General features: G+C 42.1%; 1 protein-coding gene, 1 long non-coding RNA gene and 1 pseudogene across 2 annotated transcripts in view; 2 read left to right on the top strand and 1 right to left on the bottom strand.

The window, feature by feature from the left end:
- The window catches only part of ARMC8 (armadillo repeat containing 8), an 862,269-nt gene that overhangs the window by 677,923 nt on the left and 157,281 nt on the right, over positions 1 to 27,065 (bottom strand). The window lies entirely within an intron of this gene.
- LOC100350342 (peptidyl-prolyl cis-trans isomerase FKBP3 pseudogene) lies at positions 9,131 to 13,782 on the top strand (annotated as a pseudogene).
- Positions 23,563 to 27,065, top strand: part of LOC149127152 (uncharacterized) — a 37,212-nt gene continuing 33,709 nt past the window's right edge. The window contains exon 1 of the long non-coding RNA XR_016232128.1: positions 23,563 to 24,204. This is a non-coding gene — a long non-coding RNA (uncharacterized LOC149127152). The remainder of the gene's footprint in view (positions 24,205 to 27,065) is intronic.

The following is a 27,065-nucleotide window of genomic DNA, read 5'->3' on the forward strand; positions in this document are numbered from 1 at the left end:
ACTTGAATATATTGCACCTAGGTTGGTCATTGTTTCTAGGTCTTTTCACAGGGCAAAGATAGGAAACTTTTTGAAAGATAAAATGTCATGAGCTTGTACTGATATTTCTAATACCAAAGTTGACATTTGTAATTTCAAACTTGGGTCTGAAGGATTTGTACTTAACTTCATTGATCTTGCAACAGTATTTCCTTTCTTCTACATTGTGGCCTCTATTCTTAATAACACTAAAATAGTTTTCCTTCCTCCTTGTACTACACTAAACACACAGTAGCTTGAGAGTAATGTTACTGACAGTACTCCCTCAAATATAAGTAGTTTTAAAATTTACATTTTTTTGCAGTTGTTTTTACAATTAGGGGACATTCCAGAAGGAATGATCATGCATGCTAGTATGCCTTAAAATCAGCTGGATTAATTTATTTCTGGTGGTGATTTTTCTCACTAGAGCAGTTGTTATGGTGAATTTTCTTTTCAGGTACCCTAATATTACATTTCTAAAATGACCGCCAATGAGGCAGATATTTGACATAGCAGTAAAGGCACTACTTGGGATACTTACGTCCCATATCACAATGCCTGGGTTCGATTCCCAACTCCACTCCGAGTTCCAGCTTCCTGTTAATGCACACACTGGGAGGCAGCACTTGATGGCTCAGGTATTTGGGTTCCTATTTCCCAGGTGGGAGACCCAGATTGAGTTCCCAGCCCGTGGCTTTGGCCTGGTGTAGCCCCAGCAGTTGTGGGCATTTGGGGAGTGAACCAGCAGATGGAAGACCTTTCTCTCTCTTCTTCTCTCTGCCTTTCAGATAAAGTTAGTCAATGAATTAATTTTAAAATAACACCCAATGAAAACTTTTATGTAGGATTCTTGCATCAATAGTCATATGCAAAATTTTTCTGTGGATATTTTGGGGCTCCTTTTGTTGGTTTTGATATCAGTGCTACAGTAATTTCATAAAATAAATTTGGGAATTGGAAGCCACCTTCTTTCTATGCTCAGGCACAGTGTAAATAACATCAGTCAAAGGTGCAAAAGCAATTCAGTGAAGAAAAGATACTCTTCAACAAATGGTACCAGAAAAATTGGATAGCAATATGTAAGAAGTGAACTTGTATCACACTGTTTATAGAAATTGACCCTGAAGGATAATTAAATTAAATATAAGACCTGAAGCTACTAAAACTTAAATAGCAGAAAACCTTAGTGAACTTGAGTTACACAAAGACTTCTTAAAGACAAACACATAAATATAATCCCTAAACAAGTTAAAATGATAAATAGTACTTTATCCAAATTTCCAAACTTCAGCGTTTTCAAAAACATTATCAGGAAGATGAAAAGACAAACCATAGACTGGGAAAACATATTTGAAAAGCACATATCTGACAAATAACTTGTATTCACAGCATATGAAAATCACTTTTTTACGAAAACAGGAAAACAATGCAATTTAAAAATAGGGTACATTAGTACAGGCATTATGGAAATGAGTATGGAGCTGTCAAAATTTTTTTTTGAGCATATGAAAGTATAGAACACATTTTTTAACATTTCACTTTATTCAATATATTTGAAAGTCAGAGAGGGAGGGAGAGAGAGAAAGAGAGAGAGAGAGAGAGAGAGAGAGAGAGAGAGAGAGATCCTCTGCTGGCTCACTCACCAAATACCCACAACCACCAGCGCTGGACCAGGACAAAGCCAGGAGCAAGGAGCCTCCCATGTGTGGCACTTGAGCCTTAAGCTGCTGCCTCCTAGGGTGCATTAGCAGGAAGCTGGAGTCAGGAGGGGAGCTGCCCGGAGCCCAGGTACTCTGACATGGAATGCGGGAGTACCAAGAGCATCCTCTTACGCCAAACCTACAAAACCACTCTTAGATAAATGTTTCTCTGTTTAAAATTCAAACACAGCATTATCTTTCAGTAAAAAAAAAAAAAAAGAATTTTGCTGAGTGTATTTTTAAAATAAATGAATAATGTATATTAACGTCAAGAGTAAACGATTCCAGTTCCATATTTATTTTAAATATCAAAGTAATGATCTCTTCTTGAGCACCGCTGGCTCAGACGCTGCCTTCCGTTCCTTCCAGTCGTGGCAAGGCCCTCGGAGCTGCAGCTTCTGGGGAGGTTGGTGCAGCGGGGCCTCCCTGCCTGCCTCATTCAGCTCTGCCGAGCGCAGCTTCCGTCACCGCGGCTTTGGTAGCTCTTCTCCTCCGGCCTTTCTCTTCCGGAGCTCTAACAGTCACTCTATGGCATCCCTGAGCCTTGTGTCTTCTTTTTGTGCGGTTGCTTTTTAGGATGCCTCAGCTGTTGAAAATTTTCCATTCTTGCTGGCCTGCTAGCAGCCATTTTCATCCCATTCTGTGGCAATGTTTTATTAAGTTATTTTTCCGTACTGTATCCACATAGATCCCTCTCGGGGTCTGTGCACACACTGCTTACTGGAACTGTGCAAGACCCACTCTTCCTCTTCAGCTGTTTGCCTGAGTTTTGTGTGAAGACCCCTGGGCCACTCTCCAGGCTTGTGAGAGCGCCCCCTGGAGGCCGAGATGGGCCTGAGCGCCCCTTGCCCCTTACTGCTTCCCACCGGTCCAGGCTGGTACTGCCCGCCTGCTGAGTTCCTCGGTTTACCTGTCCACACTGACAATTTGCTCCTTGCAGATACATCTTGTCTGGATGATCCTTTCCCTCCCTGAGAACTGACTCGGGGAAGCCCGGGCAGCACTTGGCATGCTGACTCTCAGTGTTCCCGGCGTGGCCTAGCCACCCGCACACGGTGTGCACCTATCTTGGTGAAATGGGCCTGGCAGTTCTTTCCGAAGCCAAGAGCCATCACAATCCACTCTTGGCGTCTTTTTTTTTTTTAAAGATTTATTTATTTATTTGAAAGTCAGAGCTACACAGAGAGATAAGTAGAGGCAGAGAGAGAGAGAGGTCTTCCATCCACTGGTTCACTCCCCAACTGGCCGCAACAGCTGGAGCTGGGTGGATCTGAAACCGGAAGCCAAGAGCTTCCTCCAGATCCCCCACATGGATGCAGAGGACCAAGCACTTGGGCCATCTTCGGTTGCTTTCCCAGGACATAGCAGACAGCCAGATCAGAAGTGGAGCAGCTGGGTCTCGAACCTGCCCATATGGGATGCAGGCACTGCAGGCGGTGGCTTCACCAGCTACACCACAGCACCGCCCCCTGGTATCTTTCTACATCCACATTTGCTTCGCATGGCTTTCATAATTGTTTTTGCAGTTATGATAAGGTTCCCTTCTCTCAGGTCATTCAAAGTGGATTTTTTATTTCAATTTCTTACTTTCTTCTTGCCTATGTAAAATTTCCCACCTTTTAAAACATAAACTTCTCTTTTCCTCCTCTTACTCCACCTCAACATTGCCTTTTTACTATAACTAATTCTATTTAATAATTCTATTTGATAATATGGAGAACCTTTTGATGTCAAATCACCTTTCTAAAATAAGCAACTTCACACCTTTGAGGCATCAGAAATGTTGTAACTGATTCAGTCATCATAAGGAGCCCCCCGATGCTCTCACTGGAACTATTCCATGCAGTGATTTCATTCCTGATCAGGTCCTTGCCCTTCCGTTTCTTATGGGAGTGTTCTTGCATTTGATCAACTGAGAATAATACCATGTATAGATGTATAGATAGTCTAACAACAATGACAACAGAGAAGCAATACTTTGTAAATGTAGAGGAAGTGACTAAACCAGGGTGAATGGATCCACTGTTGAAAGATGGATATGGATTTATAAAGAAGTTGGCAGTGGAGCAAACTAACCAGCCAGCCGATGTTTTCAGCTAGTTGCCAGTTAAGAGCAACTAATCCCGGGGCAGTGTCTTCTAAAACAACAGGAGAGCCCGATGCAGTGCACTAGAAGGGGACAAGCACGTAGCTGCTGCCTCAGCTAAAGAATGGCACCTGACGTCCCTCCCTCCTTCAGGTGATCACCGGGCCATGCTCTGATTCTTGCACCGGTTACCATGCTCATTGCCTGTGTAATGTCACCACTTGCCACCTCCTTCTGGGGCTCCGTTCCACTCGTCCGCCCCCAGTTCTTCAAACCAGCCACGCTCTTTTCCTGCCTGGCATGCTCTTTCTCACGCTGTTATCAGCCTCCATTTCTGTGTTTGCAAAGCTCCCTCTTCTCTGAAGCCTGCTTGTAGGGCTCCATGTAACTCGTATTTACCTAATCAGTGCGCTTCAAATATGCCCTGTTGCTTAGGCGACTGCAAGTTTCCTGGAGCAGGGACCACGACCTAATTCTGTGTGTATGTTTATTATATCTTCATTGAGTTTTAATGGATATACTTACTTATGAAATTTTTCAAAGACACTTTAGATACCAAAAAAAAATTCCCAAGAGTTCTAAATGTCATGACTAAATAAAGATAAGAGAGGTAAGAAACTATATGGAATAAGTGGAAATAAGCATGCCTGATGTTAAATAATTTGCAAAAGTGAATTACCTGTCTTTTTTTTTTCCCAGTACAGCATCACTATAGGGTCTCACATTACCTGATGTGGTATGAACAAGCATTTCACTGAGTTGCTCTTCTCCAAAAATCAATGAAGGACCACCTAACTCCCCAGCATCGAAGGTGAGAGGTTGGAGATCTGCATCTGTTGTAGTTCCCTACATTTTTTTTCCTCTTTGCCTTTTCATGCAAAAGCTACTTCTGAAACAAAATAAAATGTGAGGATGCTGGTGGCCAAATAGTGACGTGGAAGAGGCTGCCCCGGCTGCCTGGGTCCCAGTCTCCCATGCCAGGGCTAAACCTGATGCTGTGTCGGGGGCTGTAGGCTCCTGCTGTCCTTGGTGTGGGACAACCTGTGCTCTCCAAGGTGCGTCCCTCTGCTGCTCACCTCTAACATAGTGGCTTTTCTACATTTCTTATCAGGACCATTAGGGGAGCAATGCCTGTTTCTTTCATCTGCCACTTTTAAGTATTTTGAAAGATCAAATGCAAGCCTTTTTCTCTTCTGTCCTCTACTCACTGCCTCTTCCCCTCACACAGGCTTTGTTCCAGGCAGTCTTTGTTGGGTCCCTTCACGGCAGGGCATCCAGCTGGAAAAGGCAGCATAGATGCTGCCTGCCCAGGTGTGGGCACCCATGGGAAGCTAAAACCATCTAGACTGACCCCAGTCCACTTGCAGCATATGACAGATATGATAAAGGAAGGCTTTATAAGTTTTAAAAAAAAACTATTTAAAATGACTTCTAATCCCCCTGCCTTGTGGGCGGGAATGCTTCCTGGTAATCAGAGGACCCTTTCTAAGTTAAATGACCTGAACAGTGAAGAAGGGAAGTTCAGAGCCCAGATGCCATGGCAGAGTTAAATCGCTCTGCATGATGCCAGGATGAGAGTAATGAGATGGGAGTGGAGAAATCCAGGAGGAAGGGGATGGGGGCGACTGAGGGTAGACACTGAGGTAAGCAGGAGAGGAGAAGAGAGAAGAAAGGACACAGCTGCTTCTCCAAGTCTCCCCTGGCGGATCTGCAGTGGGCATTTGTCCAGGCAAATGCCCTCTGTTGTGTAGCCACGACCTAAGAATGTTCATCAAAATTATTGCAAGCACAGTAAGCTTGGGAAGCTACATTTCTTACAGAAGAAAGTGGCGATGGGTATAGGTTTTGTAACATGCTGGGGGTGGTGGTTAGGGTAGAACGAAGTCAGCCTTCTCAATCCTTGGTCCTGGCTTTGACTGGTAAGTATGTTATTCACTCCAGCCACCAGGTGTGTTACCCAGTCACGATCTGAAACACAGAGGGAAGAACTGAAGTCTTCACCCGAAGACATCTTTCCTTTGGAGGAAAACATCTTCTGCAGCTTCTGCAGCCAAAATTCCAAACATGGAAAAGTTATTGCTTTCAAGTGGAAAAATGTAGGATAATTATCAACTATTACTGTACTATATAGCATTGAAGTCCCATCACTGATTTATGAATGGTGTATCTTATAAGCTTTAAATGTATAAAACTTGACATGCTCATAAAAGTATGCCTGTTGGTTTATCCAGGAAGTCATTCCAAATATGCTGACTAGAATTAGGGTAAGTTTCTGTTTGCAATGGAGATACAAGTTCTGCTTTTTCTCAGGTTGTATGAAACACGATAGCAAGCATGGGAAACTGTTACAGTTTTCAAGATTATATCCTCATGGTTTCCAGTAAAACAAACCAAAAATGAACTCTTGAGTTTGGGCTCCTTGTATGTGTTTCCATAGACCTTCAGAATACACAAATGTCCTTCAAAAACTTCACAGAAATAAAACTAAAAGATGTTTATGTTAGTGCAGCAGATTTTTGAAACCCACGCATATGAGATATTTTTTAAAAATTCATGGAAAATGCATATTATGACAAAACTATGCATAGATTTCACAAATTTTTTGCACCAAAACAAACCCTTGTTTCAATTCCATTTCTCATGCACTTTTTGAAGTGCCCACATAGTGTTGAATTTCTAGGACTATACCACAGAGACTTCTGGGTTCAGGAACCCAGAAGGCTTCTGCAATGTTCGTTTCATAACTCTATGATAGGGGGTGTCCAGGCCAGTTGTCCTGCAGAGCAATTTAGGAAAGAAAAGAACACAGAATTCTTTTCAAATAAATATATAACTCTACCCAACCCCTGAGTAAAGGATTATGGTTTCACCATCTTGAGATATACTGGTTTGGAGCCAGGGTAGAGTAGCAAGAGGAGAATAATTAAATCTGGTCATTGCGTCAATTAAGTAATTGTTGCCTTTAAAAGACATGATAAATGAAACTGATTTTGAACTAGATTTACACAGGTGAATTTGAAAGATGAGCTGGGTGTAGGCAGGCAGATATTGGGGAATGAGAGGGTCCCTTCCAGGAAAGCAAAATGGCCAAAAAGGCAGGCAAGGTTATGGGTGTGAGAAGGCAGGCACTTAGCAAAGCTACTTCCGGAGAAAGGAGGGTTGTATGCTGGAGGAAGGAGACAGAAGCTCTTGGAGTTAGAAGGAAGACAGCAAAGAGGCAGCGCAACGGACATGGAGGGAGCCAGGAAACTGCCGAGAAGCCATACTGGGGGCGGAAGTTGTTTGAGCCAGGGTGTTTGCAGAGGGATGGAGAGTGCGGGGCACATCCCAGAGCCATTTCAGACCTACAGTGATGTGATTTGTGACACATGGCTGAGAGGGGTTGAATGAAAAGACTGAAGGGAAAGATATCTCTGTAGGGAGACCAGAATAGTTCTGGTGGCCTTGAGCGAGATGGCAAAGCTGGAAGGGAATTCAGTTTGAAAGAAAATGAAGAGAAAGGAACACTGCATTTTGGTCCTATTGAATCTGGTGTGACTGCTGAGCATCCAAGTGGAAAGAATTAAGCGGCCTCAGAATTGGGATGATCTCTGAAGGTGAGAGGTCAGGGTAGAAGCTGTAGTTCCAGAAGTCATCAGCGTCAAATCCATACAGATAAAAGTGGATGAAATCTCAGAGCACGGAAATAAAGACATAAGTTCTGACTCTAAGAATTGGAAACTGGTGCTACGCGAGCTTTTCATGTAGTTATTTTTGGCAGTCAGTCCTACATTTCATTCAATTGATGATAACAGTAAGATTGGGGAAGCATATTTCCTGTTTCTCTATAGGTTTTCCATTATTTCTCTAGTCAAATTTATCCATTACCATAGCGAGGCTCTATTTGTTTTAGTGATGAACTTCCCTCCAGCAGGCATTAAAAAGGAGTCCTGTGTGGCTGCAGATTTTTTTAGATGACACAAACGCAACCCATTTCTCCTGTTAATTTTCGATTCTGAGCCATCTGACGATGAACTGTACTGTGGTAGACGGGAGAGAAGGAAGGCCGCGGGTAGAGACAGATCTTTTTACGAAGATCAGCAATTGTCCATGCTTTTATCCCAGGCAAAGATTACATTTAACACCCAGGGGTCCTCTGCTGCCTCAGATCCTTTTCAGAATGAGAGGCTGTGGCACTGCTGATAGTTTGGGGTGTCCTTTCATTTTGTGGCAATATTAAATATACCCCAGCGAGGCATAAATCAGTGATTTATCTAAGAATAAGTCATATCTCTAATAAGGGACCACTTCTTTTAAATTGGACAGACTTTCTCAAAAATACAAAATATGTCAGCCACCCATTTTCTAATGAATATAACTTCAAATTCCTCTTTTCCTTAGAAGAAAGCTATTTTCTCTTCCATACAGCCAAACTGCAAGATTTACTGAGCTTTGTTTGGCTATTGTGGTTACTTTATTTACTCTCATGGGGAGAGTTAGGTTCTTAGAATTTTCAGGATCTAGGTTACATAGTAGGGAGGGGAAAAGATACAGAGGAGGGTTCTTGGGAGCTAAGCTCAGTGGGGGCGCAGCAGGACAGGGCCCAGAAGTGGACTGGCCTTGTTCAGGCCCAGAATAGTGTTTCTTGCTGCACTGGCTCCAGCATCAACCCCCGCCTCCTTTGCTGTAGTATCTCCCGTGCTTAGCGTAGCCTCTGAAACTCCTGGGCAATGCTCAGCAGCTGGCTTTATGCATGTGCTGGAATGGTGCCATGATTTCTCAGGCATTCAGAGTCCATCTCTGGCTCTTCCTACACACTGAACATGTGATCTGACCCTCTGCCACTGTTAGAGAAGAAATGGAGTGAGGGAAGAAAAAAGGTTTTTAATATAGAGATGCGTACTTCTTGTTGTTGCTTTTCAGCCATAGCATAGGGTATTTTGTAAGCATTTAAGTATCTAAAGGAAAACATAGCATATATTCTTTCAGTTGTTGTAAAAGATAGATTAATTGATGGCAGGCGTGGACACTGGTAGAAAGGGTTATGGCCATGAGCAGAAAGGAACTCACTTCATTTAAAGCGCTGCAATCTGTTTTAGAGAACTGGATACCCATAAAAACAAATAAAAGGGTCAACTGTATATAGACACAAAATATGAGAAACAACTGAAGATAGATTTAAATATGATGGAAACATCTATTTCTAGCAATATAATAGATTAAAATATTCTCAAAATTCATCTAGTGCAAAATACTTGAAAATGCTGGATAAAATGATTAAATACATGTAAGTTTATTCCATAGTTAAACTGTAAAAAATAAATGGAAAATACTCAAGACCAAAATGAAAAACAAAGCAACACTCGAGAAAAGTAAGTGAGCAATGAGCCAATAGAATATCTGGAATATCTGCCTATTTGACAAAAATTAGAGCTTGAATTTTTTTTTCAAGGGATTGTGCTAAAGAATAGAGATAAAGCTTCAAGTCCAGTACAAGTTGGAAACCTAAATCAGACACCTTTGCCTAAATCAATGAATCCCACGGAGTGGTACTCAGAGAAAAAGGCAATTTGGGGAGAAGAAAGGAAGAATGTACCCTACAAAGAAAGACAGGAAACCTTATCTCCAAATGAAATGTATATCTTTATCAAGAATTTGTAAGTGTAAATTGGTTCTCTGATGGATTTGGGACCAAAATTTATACCACATGTGTGAGTCAAAAGACCAAAACTAAGCATTTATTGAAAGAGTTCTGTTTCATAGAGCACACCTTAATCCTAGCCCTCAAATAATTTCCCAGTATAAAATTAAGTAACTGAAGTTCACAATTTAAACAATAATCCTCAAGAGGAAACAAATTATGATTGAGAAATTCCTCACTCAATCTACAAACAGCGAAATAAGACCATAAAGACATCAGATATTCTAGTATAAGACATTTCAAGAAATCAAAGTAGATATTTAACCTATCACTAGCAAAGAAAAGTCCAGGAAGAAATATGGGGGCAGATTTTAAACAGAGTCAGATAGAAGCACCAAAAATAGAAATATAATAATTAATATTTAAAACTAATGAGTAAGTGGTCTAAAAGGTCAACTAGACAGAGCTGAATAAAAAATGGATAAATGGAAGACAAACCTGAAAAATTATCCAGAGTATAGTGTAGAGAGACAGAGAGATGGAGCAAGAAACATCAAATCAGAGTGTCAGAGGGGGAGACTTTAATTAATGGGAAAGAAGCAATGTTTAAATAAATAATAGGGGGCTGGCACTGTGGCATAGCTGGTAAAGCCACTGCCTGCAATACTGGCATCCCATATGGATGCCGGTTTGACTCCCAGCTGCCCCACTTCTGATCCAGTCCTCTGCTATGGCCTGGGAAAGCAGTAGAAGACGGCCCAAGTCTTTGGGCCTCTGAACCTATGTTTGGGCCACCCGGAAGAGGCTCCTGGCTCCTGGATATTGCATCCCAGCTCCGGCTGTTGCAGCCATTTGGGAAGTGAACTAGCTGATGATCTCTCTCTCTCTCTCTCTTTCTCTCAGAAAACTTATGGAAAATGGCATTAAAGGATAAGATTATTTTGGTGCAAAGGATTTTTAAATGCATGCATAGTTTTTTCATAATATTCATTTTCCATAACTTTTTTAAGGCCACTCTATGCATGGATTTCAAAAACCTTTTATTCCAAGATAAACTTATCTTTTAAACCATTTTTCCCAAACTTTTTGAATTATTTCTCTATATACTATATATATATATACACACACACCCCATGTATACACAGAGATCGTTTGAAAAAAGAAACATGAGTTCATATTAAAGCCTTCTGCACCAGTGCAGCATCAGAGAGTTCATTGCATATAACTTATTTCCTCAACGGTGAGAAACCTGTCTTCTAATAATATTTAACGTCTATGCCTATTTGTGGTTCATATAAAATAGTTTTAGAATTACTAACACATACTCTTGTGAGAGACAAATTGACAAGCTAGATTATAATGTCAGTATACAATTATTTTTGTCTTCAGCCTTATCAGTATCCTGCGGAAATGCTCTTTTACAAAGTTACAAAGTCAGTTCTTTTTTTGTCTCATCCACTTCAGTGTGGCTGAGTTGTTTATTTGTGATACAACTAGATTCATTTATCACAGCCCACATTTCATCTTGGATTTCCCAACATCTTGGTTAACTTTAAAAATTTGCATACAGTAGAATCCACTCTTTGTTATGTGCAGTTCTGTGAGATTTGACAAATGCATGAAGCCATATCCTTGACCACAATACCGCACAAAAAATTTCCATTGATCCAAAAAACTCCTTCATGCCACTCATTTGTAATCAACTTTTACCACCTCCTATCTCTAATAATCTTCAACCTTTTTGCTTTTACCTTTTCAGGAATATCATATGAATGGAATTACTCAACATATACTATCTTAGTTCTCACTTCTTTCACACAACAAAATGCACTCAAGATCCACCCACATAATTAGGTGACTCATTAGTCCATTCCTTTGTTTTGTTGCATAGTATTGTATTGTGTAGATGCACCACGATTTGTCCATTCACTTGTTGAAAGACATCTGAGTGGTTTTAAGTTTTTGGTGATTATGAAAAAAATTTAGTATAATCATTTGCTTGCAGAACTTGTGTGTACATGACTTTTAATTTTACTGGGTAAATGCTTAGGCATATGATTACTGGGATATATGGTAAGCATAAGTGGCTGTACCATTTTCCATCTCTATCAGCAGTGTTGCTTTGGATCTTTGCCAGTAATTTATACTGTCAGTTTTTCTGTTTTCAGTTATTCTACTAGATGTGTGGTAGTATCTCACTGTGGCTTTTATGTGTATTTACCTGGTGGCTGATAATGTTTAGCAACATTGTGTGTGCTTATTTGCCATATCTATATCTTTTTTTAAGATTTTATTTATTTATTTAAGAGGCAAAGTTACAGACAGAGAGAGGGACAGAGAGAAAGGTCTTCCATCTGCTGGTTCACTCCCCAAATGGCTGCAATGGCCAGAGCTGGGCTGATCTGAAACCAGAAACCAGAAGACAGGAGCTTCTTCTGGGTCTCCCAGGCAGGTGCAGGGGCCCAAGCATTTGTGTCATCTTTCAATGCTTTCCCAGACCATTGCAGAGAGCTGGATCAGAAAAGTAGCAGCCGGGACACGAACTGGTGCCCATATGGGATGCTGGTGCTGCAGGCAGAGGCTTAGCCTACTATGCCACAGCACTGGCCTCTCTATGTCTTCTTGCTCATATGTATTGAATTATTTGTTTACTTTTGAATCTTGAGAGTTCTTTATATTTTCTGATTATCACTCTTCCATGAGATGTGTAATTTGAAATTTTCTTTCAGCCTGCAGCTTGTCCTGTCGGTTCCCTGTCTTTTGACAGGAAATTTTCTTTTATGTATTATGCTTTTGCTGTTGTATCTAAAAATCCTTTGTCAAACCAAGATCATGAACATGTTTGTGTAGGATGTACCCTTCAAGTTACAAAATTTTCTGTTTTGTATTTAGGTTGATCCATTTTGCATTCATTTTTATATAAAGTGTATGGTTTAGGTCAGGTTTATTGTTTTACATGTGGATATCCAAGTGTTTGGCATTCTTTGTTTGTGGGGAGCAACTGGGAGCAACTCGGACTAGACTAAGTTACTGGAATTAAGACTTATTCTATGCATCTGCTCTCCCACAATATGGCGCTGGGAGAGGAGGAAACAGCTTCTACACAGCTGCCTCCAGTTCAACCAATAAACTGTAGGACCTACTCCTGATTGGAGGAGAGCAGCGTACTCGGCATGTGGGTAGCAGAGTTGGAATTGGTGGAAGAGGACTATAAAGGAGGAGAGAGAAAACATGCACGAGGAACATCTATCTGAAGGAACACCTGAGGAACATCTGAGCAGCCCCCGAGAGAGCCGGCCGGTGGTGTGCCGCTCCCCTGCGGAACTGGGGAAAGTGGCAGGGGGAACCGCCCTTCCACGGAGGTGGAAGAGACGGTAGCCAACCCGGGAAGGACCAGCAGCAAACCCGGGGAGGGCCGAGCAGACAAAAGAACAGCGCAGGGTCCTGTGTCGTTCCTCCACGAAGACGGGGAGCGACATAATGGTGCCGTGACTCGGATATGAAGCCTAGGCAGGGTTCAGTGTCGTTCCTCCACGAAGAGGGGGAGCGACATAATGGTGCCGTGACTTGGATATGAAGCCTAGGCAGGATCTTGTGTCGTTCCTCCACAAAGAGGGGGAGCGACATTTGTTTATTATTTTCTCCCCCAAGAAACCATCTATGTACCATTGTCTAAAAGTAGCTGGCTATATTTGTATAAGTTTATTTGTGGGTTCTTTTCAATTCCTTTGATCTGTGTGTGGGTGTGTCACTTCACCAATACCATACAGGTTTGACTACTACAACTCTATAGTAAATCTTGGAGTTATAGAGTTCTCCAACTTGTTCTTTTTCATTAAAAATGTAGCCTAGACAGCTAACAAGGACCATTTGGTTCCAGCCTATAACCATCTTTTTTGAAAGTAAGCGTTTCAAGGGTTCGGAAAATATAAGTAAAGTGAGCAAGTGAAGAATGCGAAGCTTAATGAAGATAAACCCAAGGAAATCAAGGCTGAAGAGACTCCAAATGAAAGTCCACCAAAATATACAGAATCTATCCTAAGAAAGGAGCGATGAAACCAACTGAGAGATGTTGTTCACTGCTGGTACACAGGAACACAACAGCAAGGGACTGTTTTGGATACTAATATTCAAACAAGTTCAAAGAAGAAGAACGCCAAGCCTTTAAGTTGTAAGGTTGGAGTAGGCACAGTTATCAGAGGAAGGGGTGAAGCTCTCTTGACTACGCATGAAGGAGAAAAGACTCACCTGGGGATTGAGCCAGAATGGGCTATGGTAAGAAAGGGGAGCCTGAAGCCCAGATTTCACCAAATTCAAAACTCGTTCTCAAAGTGGAATTAGCGGACAGGGATTGAAATAGCAGTGCTTCAGGGCTAAAGACATCAGCAAAAAGGATCAAACTTGGCCTTGATGGAAGTTATGTAACTTGTTTGTTACTACTATAAGGGAAAGCTCAACTGGAAAATTAAGATTTAAAACTTGCCTACTTGATTCCAGTTTTTCAGAAATGTAATCTTTTATAAATCTACGAAGTCTAAACTATTTTACCACAACTTAACCATAAAATACTGGTTAAGGAAAACTATTCCTCCTTTTACTTAGTTTACTTCATGTTGTAAACTAAAAAGCTCAATAAAAACTAATCCACTGTCAAAAAATGGAATTAACAGAGTAGCTTAATACAAGATAAATACACAAAGCTAATAGATTTTTTTGAGAAACAATTCCACCCACATAGTGACAAACATGATAAAGTTCTTATAAATATATTTAACATAAAAGGCATAGGTTATATGTTTGGAGAAGTATCAAATATTAATGAAAAACATAAAATCTGATCAAGCTGAAGATCTACCTTGTTCTTGCACGAGATTTAATATCACCCCCAAACATCAGTTCAACCAATTGTCATTTGCTTCTAATCTTGAGGACATAATATGGAGGATTACCTTTTTAATAGGAGAATAAGTTTCTGAAAATGGCCAAGATTTTTATGAAATTTAGTCATGCCCAGGGAGTTCTTTTGTCCCATATTGGTAAAATAAAATAAAGCAAAATGAGTCACTGAAAGATAATGAAGACTAAACCCAGAAATAGATTTTGATATATGAGAGACTTTAACATATGAAAACAATGGCACTCCAACCTAGTGGTAAAAGAATGATCTCTTTTATAGATGGTACTTGAGCAATTAGAAAATTCACTTAGAAAAATAACAAAGTTGACAACTTTACCTAAAAATTTCAGATGGATGGACGACAACTGTCAAAGGTAAGAAATAAATCTTAGAAAGTATAGGAAATTACATGCATAACCTTGGATTAAGGATTCCATTTTAACCAAGATAACTAACCCAGAAATTATAAAACAATAGATCGACACATTTGATTATATAAACAACTGTTTAAAGTATGACAAAAATGATAAAATTTTTATATATTTACACTTAAATATTTACATATATTTTTATTAACACAAACCACTTTAATAGAGAAAGGGTGGATAGGAAGATGCAGAAAAGCAAGATGATAGCAAAAATTCCATTTAAAAATAACCAAGGAAGCTTCAACAGATTTGTATGTTTAAATACAATTACATGTGCATGTAGAAGTCTGTGGACAAATAAACATGCAGTTAATTCCATTGGTTATGTAGGGAAACAGCAGAGAGGAAAAGTTTGCAGGGAGGCATAAGATGATCAGAAAGTAAAAGAGCATTTAAATGTCATGATCCTAAAAAGTATGTCACATATCAAATTTATTTGAAATGCACTAACACATGTATTAAAGGAGGCCAAAAGTTTTGTTTGCAATGGACACCTCAGAAGCTGGAGTTCTATGTGATATTTTCCACCTATCTGCCTCTACTTTTGTACACTGCTCACTTTTTTTTTTTTTTCACAATAAAGGTGTTTCATTTTTTTTTAAAGATTTATTAATTTATTTACTTGAAAGGTGTGGGGAGCAACTCGGACTAGACTAAGTTACTGGAATTAAGACTTATTCTATGCATCTGCTCTCCCACAATATGGCGCTGAGAAGGGAGAAACAGCTTCTACACAGCTGCCTCCAGTTCAACCAATAAACTGTAGGACCTACTCCTGATTGGAGGAGAGCAGCGTACTTGGCGTGTGGGTAGCAGAGTTGGGATTGGTGGAAGAGGACTATAAAGGAGGAGAGAGACAACATGCACCAGGAACATCTAAGGGGAACATCCGGATAACATCTGAGCAGCCCCCGAGAGAGCCGGCCGGCGGTGTGCCGCTCCCCCACGGAAGTGGGGAAAGTGGCAGGGGGAGCCGCCCTTCCACGGAGGTGGAAGGATTGGCAGCCAACCCGGGAAGGACCAGCAGCAAACCCGGGAAGGGCCGAGCAGACAAAAGAACAGCGCAGGGTCCTGTGTCGTTCCTCCACGAAGAGGGGAGCGACAAAAGGTAAAGTCACTGGAAGAGAAGGAGAGACAGAGAGAAAGAGATCTTCCATCCATGGCTTCACTCCCCAAATGGCCCCAACAGCCAAGTTTGGAAAAGGCTGAAGCCAGGAGCCAGGAGCCTCAGCCCAGTCTCCCATGTGGGTGCAGGAGCCCAAGCACTTGGGCCATTCTCTGATGTGTTCCCATGCACATTAGCAGGGAGCTGGATCAGAAACCAAGCAGCTGGGACTTGAACCAGCACTTGGATTTGGGTTGCAGGAGTCATAAGCGGCAGTTTCACCGGCTGCAATAGGATGCTGGCCCCAGGAGTTTTGCTTAATGGGAAATACGCAATGGTTTCACTGTAAGAAACAGAAACAAAACAAAACATATTCATCCACTCAAAAGAACTCACCAATTTGCAATCCAGTGAGAAAGTGGAGACTTGAAGCTGCTAAACAGAGAAGACTCAAGGGAGACAGCCGGAGAAGGCTTGGGACAGATCTGGGGGCAAAGCAAAGACACCCAGAACTGGACCTAGAATCAGAAGGGGGAAAAAAAAGCCCATTTTGCCAGCAGAAGACAGGCATAGCTCTTGGGGCTGGCATCAAGGAAAACCTACGCAGGGAAATTATCCTCCACGCCTAAGTTTGATAGCAGTCCTGGCTTGGATTTTCTACCTTTCACAGCAAAAACAAGCAAACATTAAACCCAAACTGGGTAACGCAGTACTCACTCTGAGGCTGAAGACTTAGGGAATTAATTTCAATCAACAAAATTTTTCAAGGCATTTCTTTCGTTTTTAGATAAAGTGTCATTCAGAAGAAGAAATCAGAAGATGGGGTGTTTTTGTCCCCATTCAAGGAGAGCAGCAGCTGAGACTAGTTATCAACTCATTCCCGAATGAAACAACTGATTGCAGACTGTTTTCCAAGAGGGCTAGCACTATCAGAGAGAAAAACGCTCAGTTCCCTGGAGATTGTGGCCAAGGAAAGTTGTACCCTTACAAGTACATTTTGCGAGAATTGTTGCATGGCGATGATTTTCAAAGAAATTCCCAAGAAAAGAAAATTGCAGTCTTCTGTCCTCCAGGTGATAAAAGCCCGCCTCCCCAGCCGGAATCCTGGCTTTGGAATCGGCTCTTCAGAAAGCACGGTTTTTATCTAAAACCTATTTCACTTATCAAGTTAGGCTATGCAAGCTTTGTATTCTTTCTGACTCTTGGTTTTTTCGTCTATAAAATGGGAGTGCTGATAATAACAGGGCGCAGAAAAGAATCCTTGCTTGACTTCTTTTATGTGTCAGTGGCGTGATTCAAATGCAAGCTTCCTCGTGGAAATGTGGAGTAGAATGTGCATAGTGCATAAATGCCACAACCAAGGTAGCTCGAATATATGCAGGCTTCCTCCCACCCAAAGCCATAATTGGAAGCTGCTGAAGATCCCTGGGCAGGCGTGTTAGAGTAATCAGCAGTAGAATTCTCTAGGTAAAGTCTTCAGTCTCCAGCCAGGCTGGTAGTCTGATCTGCTTGTCTTTCTGGTTGAGACCGCTAAGCCTCCAGGCGGTGGGGTGGCGAGCGCAGGCTGAAAGCTGTGAGTCTATTTCAAAACCTTCTCCTGGGGCGCATAGGGTCAGGGTGGGGCAAAGGAAAGAGGAGCAGCCTGTCAAGTGCTGTGGTGAGCCTAACTACCATTCCGCCTTCATCTTCTATGCGTTGGAAAGCCAGTTCCAGATCTTGGCCAGGAAATCACCCCTCTTAATCAAGTCAGTGGTACCCTGGACTTTGCCCCCATAAGGTCACTCAATTCCTCAGTTTATCAATATGCACCCGAAGGTTCTGACACTATCTGGGCTTTCCGAGCGGGAGCAAGGCTTTCCAGCGCCTCCCCAAACAGGGGAATTCTGCACTACCAGGAGTGTGAGCGACAGCATGAGCCTCCTGGTGGCGGGGCCGCAGAACACATGCAGGTGTCGGCACAGGTGGGTTGTCCATCTTTATATTCCTGAGATGATGCAGTAGCTGGCACACAGTGAGCATTCAGCAAAATGCCTCTGGGAAGGGTGGCTGGATGTTTGGATGGGTGAGTGGGTGAGTGGGTGGTGGACGTTCGGGTGGGTGGGTGGATGAGGCTCTGAGAGCACAGCACGAAGAAATTCTAGAAAGCTTTGCCACACTCACTTCACTTCTGCTATGGTTATCCTTATTTGCAAAAACCCAAACTAAGATGTTTGCCCTTGGAGCCTGTAAAATTTTGATTCTATCGACTTAAGGCATTTGCAGCTGAAATAAAATTCAACACATAGGAGTGTGCTAACGGCACCTTTCCAAATGTCGCTCCAGTTATCATTTCCACTGCAAAGCAGCTGCCCCCTCAACGGTCCTGGATGCACTGTGGAACCTAGAAGTCTCGGCAGGCAAAATTAGGGCCTACTCTAGTTTCTGTCTCCTCACTGAGGAACGTTTCTTGGTTACAGCGTATGTAAATCTCTGTCCAAGTGTCTTCTTATATTCATTGATTTAAAAAATCATCCAAGTCTCAGAAGATTCATTTGACCCAGTGACTAAGCAAAGGGACAAGATGCTCATGGTGCCTGCCAGCACACGAGGCTGGCTCAGGCTTGCCCAGTGTCACAGCAGGGTTAGAACCAGCTCATGTTGCAGATGAGAAGGAAGAAGAGAGCACTTAGGATGTCTCCTTATATGTGATCTCAAAAAATTTGTGACCTCAAAACATAGGGCTTTGTCTAAAGAACAAATACACATACTAAGGCTTCTAATATCTAGCTGAAATAGTAAATGAAATGATGATTTCTTTTCTCAGTCTCCAAAACCACTGTCACTTCCCGGAAGTAGCAATACAATGTAATAAAAAAAAAAGACTTTCCAAATGGAAATGAGTCAGGTTTGCTTCAGCCTTTTATAAGAAGGAACCTCAGCCTTTTATCGTAGGGGCCATGCAACAGAAGGGGGTATATTAATCTCACTTCACTAGGCTATGCCGTGGCAGCAAGTCTTCTAAAATGCCAATGGCCCGACAACAATAGATTCACTTTACGTTGTTACCAGCCCCCTTGTGAGTCACCTGTGACTTCCTCGGCCCAGAGAAAGCCATCTACAGATGTTGTCAGGCTTACCTGATAGCAACGGGGCAGGCAGCCAGGAGAAAGGAAGGATGACTCAGGAAGCCTCTTCTCTGAGATGGAGCATTGCCTTCCTGCCGTGCACAGAAACCTGCAAAATATCCACGGGAGTGCACATTGTGAAAACAACATGCATGGCTTTCACATTTTTTGCACCAAAATAAACTTGTTATTCCTCCTCCTCTTCCTCCTCTTCCTCCTGCTTCTTCTCCTTTTGCATAGACTGAACATGTGTTTCGGAGGACTCTGGAGTATGAAGAGTGCAGGGTCAAGGAGCTGACAAATTCAGCACACGCTGAGGGCCCATTCCTGGCTCACAAGTGGTGGTGCCTTCACTATGTCCCCATATGATGGGCAGCAGAAATCTCGTCTCTTCAGCCCCTTTCAAGGCCAATAATTCCATTCATGAGGTTTCCACTGTCATGGGTTAATTCTGTCCCATAGGCTCCATCTTTAACTGCCATCACATCGAAGAGTCAGGCTTCAAGTTATGAATTTTAGGAGACACAAATGTTGAATTGATAGTTTGCCTTTAGTACTAAGCAATCAAATACTAGAACCTTAACTATTTTCTCCTTTCCAGAGAGATGAGTGGCTTTGGAAACATCTTTTCAAATTTATTTTTTTATAATAAGCACTACAAATTGTTATGTCATACATCATTTTGTTTTTGTTTTGCTGATGGGATATAATAATAATACATATTAAGGGTTGATTTTATTTGGGGACATTATATCATCAAATCCTGTTGCTTTTACTTATTTTAATTAAAAATTTTTAACAGAAACATAAAATTGTACATATTAATGAGGTATCATGTGAGTTCTGATACATGCATACATCCTGTAATGTCCAATCAGGGTAAATATAACCATCTCCTCAAACATATTACATTTCTTTATGGTGAAAACATTCAAAATCCTATCTTCTGGTTTTCTTAATGGTGAGATACATAGTACACTAACATTATCTGTAGTCACCCTACTGTGCTATGGAAGCCCAGAACTTCTCACTTCTGTCTAATTAGTGACCTTTCCCTGTCCCCCACCCTGCCCCACTTCCTTCCCCACCCTCTAGGAGCTGCCATTATGCTATTTTTTTTTGGGGGGGGGGACAGGCAGAGTGGACAGTGAGAGAGACAGAAAGAAAGGTCTTCTTTTTCCGTTGGTTCACCCTCCAATGGCCGCCGTGGCCCGCGCACTGCGCTGATCCGCAGCCAGGAGCCAGGTGCTTCTCCTGGTCTCCCATGCGGGTGCAGGGCCCAAGCACTTGGGCCATCCTCCACTGCACTCCCTGGCCACAGCAGAGAGCTGGACTGGAAGAGGAGCAACCAGGACAGAATCTGGCACCCCGACTAGGACTAGAACCAGGGGTGCCAGCACCGCAGGCAGAGGATTAGCCTAGTGAGCCATGGCGCCGGTCGCCATTATGCTTTCAATGTCAATAAGACCGCGGTCTTATTAGATTCCACATATCAGTGAGGCCACACGCTGCTTGTCTTTCTGTGCTTGGCTTATTTCACTTAGTATAATGACCCCGAGTTCCATCCACATTTTTGGAAATAGCAAGATTTCATCCTTTTTTATAGCAGAGTAGTTTTCTATTGTGTGCACATACCACATTGTCTTTGTCCATTCATCAGACGAGGGAAACTTAGATGGTTTCCGTTTCTTGGCTATTGTGGAAAGTGCTGCAATAAACATGGGCGTGCAGATGTCTAGCTAGAGATTCCTGGATCGTTTGGTAGCTCTAGTTTTAGTTTTTTGCGGAATCCTAATTCTGTTTTCCACAATGGTGGAAGAGTACAAGAGTTCTCTTTTCTCCAGATCCTCAGCATTTGCTATCTTTTCTCTTTCTGATAACAGTCAATCTAACTGGACAGGGGGAAATCTTGTTGTGGTTTGTATATCCCTCTTGCAAATTTTTAAATTGGATTTTTGTTTGCTATTGAGTTCCTTATATAGTCTGATTATTAACCCTTTGCAAGATGTGTATTTTGCAAATATTTTCTTCCATTCTGTAGATTATCTCTTCACTCTATTAAAAGTTTCCTTTGCTATGCCTAATCTCTTTAATTTGATGAAATCTCAGTTGTATATTTTTACTTTTGTTTTCTATGCATTTGGGGTCCAGTCCAAAAAAATCCTCATGCATTCCAATGTCCTGAAGTACTTACCCTAAGTTTCATTCTAGTAGTTTCAAAGTTACAGTTCCTATACTTAGGTCTTTAATTCATTTTGAGTTGACTTTTCTTTATATTGAGAAACAGGGGTCCATTTTTATTATTCTACATGTGGGTATTCAATTTTCTCAGCACTGTCTATTGAAAGATTGTCCTCTTTCCAATGTGTGTTCTTCTTACCTTTGTCAAAGACGAGTTGGCTTTAGATGAATGGGTTTGCTTCTAGATTCTCTATTTTGTTCCATTGGTCTACATAACTGTTTTTATGTCAATGCCATGCTTTTTTAATTACTGTAGCTTTCTAATATATTTTAAAGATTTATGTATTTATTTGAAAGTCAGAGTTATACAGAAATAGAAGGACAGGCAGAGAGAGAGAGAGAGGTCTTCTATCTGCTGTTCACTCCCCAGTTGGCCGCAAAGGCCGGAGCTGGCAGATCCAAAGCCAGGAGCCAGGTGCCTCTTCTTGGTCTCCCACGTGGGTACAGGGCCCAAAGGACTTGGGTCACCTTTTACTGCTTTCCCAGGCCATAGCAGAGAGCTGGATCAGAAGTGGAGCAGCCAGGACTTGAACTGGCACTTATATGGGATGCCGGCATGGCAGGCAGTTGGCTTTACCTGCTATGCGATAGTGCCAACCCCTCTAAGGTATTTTAAAGTCCATTGTGTTTAATACCTCCTAGTTTGTTCTTTTTGCTCAAGATCACTTTGCCTATTCAGCATATTTGGGATTCCATACAAATTTTACTAGTGCTTTTCTGATTCTGGGAAAAATGTCATTGCTATTGAATTCAATTGCATTGAATCTATACACACTTTTAACAAGATTGATCCTTCTAATCCATGAACACAGGATGTGAAATAGAAAATGTTTTTGTGTCCACTTTAATTCGTTTCATCAATAACTTATGGTTTTCATTGGAGAGCTCTGTTATCTCTGGTTGAATTTATTCTTAGAATTTTTGTAGCTATTGCAAGTGGGCTTTCTTTATTGACTTCTCTTTCAGAGAATTCTCTATTGGTGTAAAACAGTGCTAGTGATTTTTGCACACTGACTTTGTATCCTTCAATTTTGATGGGTTTATTATTTCTAATAATATTTGCGGAGTTTAGGGGGTTTTCTGTAAATTAAGATCATACCATCTGCAAACAATGACAATTTGACTCCCTCCTTTCCAATTAGAGTGCCTTTGTTCCTTTTTCCTGCCTGGGACTTGCTCTGGAGTTGGACTTCCAGGACCATATTGAATAAATGTGGCGAAAGTGGGCTTGCTTATCTTGCTCCAGGTCTTATATAGAAAACCTTCAGCTTTTCCTCATTTCAGTGTGATGGCATCTTGGCTTGTTGTAGATGGCCTTGATTATGGTAACATATGTTTCTTCTCTGCCTAATTTCTTCAGAGTTATCATCATGAAGAGAATTTGGACTTTATCAAATGCCTTTTTCTGCACCTTTAGACATGGTCACATTATTTTGTCCATCATGCTTTTGATATGGCGATTACATTTATTGCTTTGCATATGTTTATGTTGAACAATCTACGATCCCATAGCATGAATCTCACTTGATCATGGTGAAGAATCCTTCCCATGTGCTGTTGGGTTTGGTCTGCCAGTATTCTGCTGAGGATTTTTACATCCCTGTTCCTCAAGGATATTGGCTGTTGACTTTTTTTTCCCTGTGTTTTTGTCTGATTTTGGTTTCCAGGTAATGCATGACTTTTAGGATGAGTTTGGAAGACTATTCTTTCAGAATTGGAATTAATCCTTCTTTAGCATTCAGTAGAATGTAGTAACATAGTAGTGAATTCATTTGGTCTGGGATTGTCTTTGGTGGCAAGCTCTTAATTACAAATTTAATCTCATTAGCTGTTATTGGTTGATTTAGGTGTTTTGTTTCTTCATGATTCAACCCTTTTTTTAAGTGTCTTCTTTAAATGAAAAGCTAAAAAAACTCCTATCAAGTACAGGTACTGAGTCTTCTAAGGCAATGTATTCAGAGCTGAGAGGATTAACAGTAAGAACAAGTCCTTCGATCCAATTAAGGATCATACGGATCTGTGGGGCTGACTGACTGCAGCCGGCCCCACTCAGAACGCTTAGTTCAAGCAGCCTCTTCCCAGTTTCCAACTCATGAACGGAGATAATGTTTTCTTAATTTTAGCTCAGAAAACTTTCGGAAGCTGTTTTATTTACAATGCAACTTTTAAACTAGCACTCAAGTTAACTGGACAATAAACTAGGCAGAAATCACTTTATAAGAAGAGGGAAAGCCCAAAATGCCACGTTCTATTGAGAACCCACAGTTCAGTTTTATTCAGAGAAAAAAAAAAAAAAGAACTTTCGATCACACTAGAAAAAAACTCGGGTTTGGAATCTGAACTCAAGCTACACAGGTAGGGAAGACAATGTTCTGCTAAAATAAATCATTTGCTGCTGCATTTGTCTGCTGTTTGCCTAATATTAACCGTTATAAACAGAGCAGTGCAACTAGTATGGCACAATCCTTACAGTGTTAGCATGTGAGGCACAGCATCTCACTTCTCTCCACACCGCTGGTTCTCTGTGCATGGGCTGCTGCTTCAGCGAAGAGCATTCTTCAGATGGAAGCTCTCGGAATCTCCTCAGGAGTCTTCCCCTCAATCGTGTTGGCAACGGCCTTGCACGTGACATCAGGCAAACCTTGGGAGTCTAAGTAGTTCGCAGCCAGAGTAAGCTCAAAACATGTTCCTTGGACAACTTTCAGGAATTCTTGGTCCCAAACAGGGATATCATCCATTTGCTTTCCTCGTTCTCACGTTCTCATTGTCTTCGGGAGGAGGAGGGGTCATCCTTGTAATAGGTGCACCACTGGGCCCTTTTTATTTTTTTTAAATATTGCTGCATTAGCATTTGGTAGAGGAACTGGGTCATCATCCCCTTCATTATCCGTTCCCAAATCTTCCAACATGGCCTTGACAGTCACAGACTGTTTGGCAATTTCTACAGCAACTTCAAAAACTCCGTCAGAACTCTGAAGCTTAATTGAAGACATGGTGTTCAGGTTTGTGGGGATGGTGGGTTGGAGGCTCTAGAGAAAGGGGTGGCGTCAGCACAAGGAGAGACAGGTGGATGACAAGGCCACTACCCAACCTTTTCTTTTTTTAAAGATTTATTTATTCACTTTTGAAAGGCAGAGTTACAGAGAGACAGGGGAGACAGAGGGAGGTTTTCCATCTGCCGTTCACTCCCCAAATGGCCACAATGGCTGGAGCTGGGCCAGCTGAAGCCAGGAGCCACAAATTTTATCCAGGTCTCTCAGGTGGGTGCAAGGGCCCGAGTACTTGGGCCATCTATTATTGCTTTCCCAGGTACATTAGCAGGGACCTGGATTGGACACAGAGCAGTTAGGACTGCAACTACTGCCCAAATGGGATGCTGGCACTGCAGGCGGCGGCTTTTACCCACTACACCACAGCACTGGCCCCCAAGATTCAGCCTTAGTGAGGTTTATGTATCCAGGAATCAGTCCATTTCTTCTTGGTTATCAAATCTGTTGCCATATGAGTGTTCTGTAGATGGATGTTAAGTTCAATTATCTAGGGTTCAATTTAACTCTGCTGTTTTTCATTTGATTTTCTGTCTAGATAATCTGTCCATTTCTGAAAGTAGAATGTTAAACTCTCAGACTCTCCCTTTATTTTTTCATATTTAAATCATTTTTTTGAAGTTTTCTTTTTTTAAACTTTTATTTAATGAATATAAATTTCCAAAGTACAGAATATAGATTACAATGGCTTCCCCCCCATAACGTCCTTCCAACCCGCAACCCTCCCCTTATCCACTCCCTCTCCCTTCCAATCATTTTTATTTACAAAATGCTATCCTGAGAATTATAATTCCATTAGGCTTCAATTTGAGCAAAAGTGTAATCACTTAAGTAACAGCAGGACCCAGGCCGATCCAAAGCCAGGAGCCAGGAGCTTTGGCCCAGTCTCCCACACAGGTGCAGGGACTCAAGCACTTGGGCCATCTGCTATTGCTTTCCCAGGCCATAGCAGAGAGCTGGATCAGATGAGGAGCAACTGGGATACGAACTGGTGCCCATAAGGGATGCCGGCATCACAGGCAGAAGCTTAGCCTACTATGCCACAGCACCAGCCCCCTAGAAGTTCATGATATTTATTGCTGTACAATGTTGCCTATACATTGAAGGACTAGTTATGGTAGTCTGCCTTCATCTGTGTCTGTCCTTCTAGAAATTCTAAGCAATGTTTCCCTGAGCCTGTGGATATAAGTGGTATTTTATCACTAGGTGGCACCCTCAGTCAAAGATTCCAACAGCTCTGCGCTAAGTGTGTTTTCACTGTTTCAATCCTAAAATACACTCCAAGCTTAGATTTGTCCCAAATCTGCAGTTGGTGTGTTGTTCAGATAAACTGGGGAAGTATTTGGAAAAGCGTAGGCTGTCCTTACAAGCCTCTTCTTGGGGCTTGGATAGGCACAAACACACAACCTTGTGAGCTGTATTAATTCACACTCAGATCCTAGAGCCCACCAAGGGCTTCAAGACTGAAGCTCTTCCTGCCATGGTCCAGTTCCTGCTGAAGTGGACTCACTGCCTGAGGTCGCTCCTTCTAGCCACTGCCACTGTCAGCTGGGTTATAAGGCTAATAAACTGGGACCATGGAACTCGCTTGTTACCAGAGCAGGTCCAGAGGCTCTATCTGCAACCACGGGCCTGTGGACGGGGCCATTAGGATCTGCTCGATGCATTTAAGTCTGCCATTGAGTTCCAGTACAGTCCTAGCTACCTCCCTAAGGTTTGAGGAGAGGTGATACTCAGCTGCCCAGGCAAGCACCAGGTAGATTATACCCAAGTCTCACCAGGCCTTGTGCAGTCTTGGAGTTGCATGGTAGACCCACATCACACTAGTGATTATACATGCCAAAAGAAGTCAATCTCACCTGGGTGCAGGTCTCCATCTAATACTTGGGAGACTCCACTTACAGGTACTGGCCTGAGGATGAAGACCATTAGTATCTGCCCAGTGGTAGTCTTCACCAGCTAGCTATACACTGAATCATAAGACACAGTCCTATGGTTCTGCCCAAGCTTGGTGGAGGGGTGATAAAGGCTGTTTCTTGATTGCACAGATTGGCATGAAGCTGTATCACACCTGGGACTCAGAGTAACCAGACCAAAATAGTCCAGAGTGTGCATGCCAGGTACACAGGGTTGGCAGTGATCCCACTGAAAAAAATGCATTCACTGGTGCACAGGTTTCTTCCTCATACTGGGGCAAATCTAGAGGCTCTGGGAGCACTGGCTTGGTGGTAAAGACCTTTGGGCTTTAACAGGTGCTGAGTCTCAGTTGCCAATCCAGCTCTGAGCTCCAAGGCAAGGTGCTAAACTCCTCTCCTGCCCTATTCCACAGAGGTTGCAGTCTTGCTCCACTTTGTCCCAGAGGTTGGGGGAAGGATGGTAGAGGCTACCTAACAATGAAGAGTCCAAATAGTCTGTGGACATGGCCTGTGGGCAGAGGTCATGGCTCTCTGGCCAACTCTGAATTTCATTCATCTAGGATTCAAGTTTAAGGATTGGATTTAATTCTCTCTCCCTCTTCCAAGTGGGAGTTAAGGCATCTCCTCCACACCGCACTACTTGGAGTTGGAGCAGGAGTCATGCAGGTGATTCTTTCTTCCTACTTTCACTGTAGCTTCACCACTATTATACTAAAATCAGGCACTGTGGTGTCCCACCTGGGTTCCACTAGTTCTTGTGAAGATGACTTGGTGTATGAATAGCTGTGTAGGTTGGTGTCTCTATGGGGAGATAGTTATTGGGGCACCTTACTCAACTGTTTTGATAATAATTACCCCGCTTGAAATACTTCTGTTACGGACTACATGCTATGTCCCCTG

This window comes from Oryctolagus cuniculus, chromosome 4, assembly GCF_051225735.1.
Source record: "Oryctolagus cuniculus isolate XC-2025 breed Fujian yellow rabbit chromosome 4, ASM5122573v1, whole genome shotgun sequence".
Lineage (NCBI taxonomy): Eukaryota > Metazoa > Chordata > Mammalia > Lagomorpha > Leporidae > Oryctolagus > Oryctolagus cuniculus.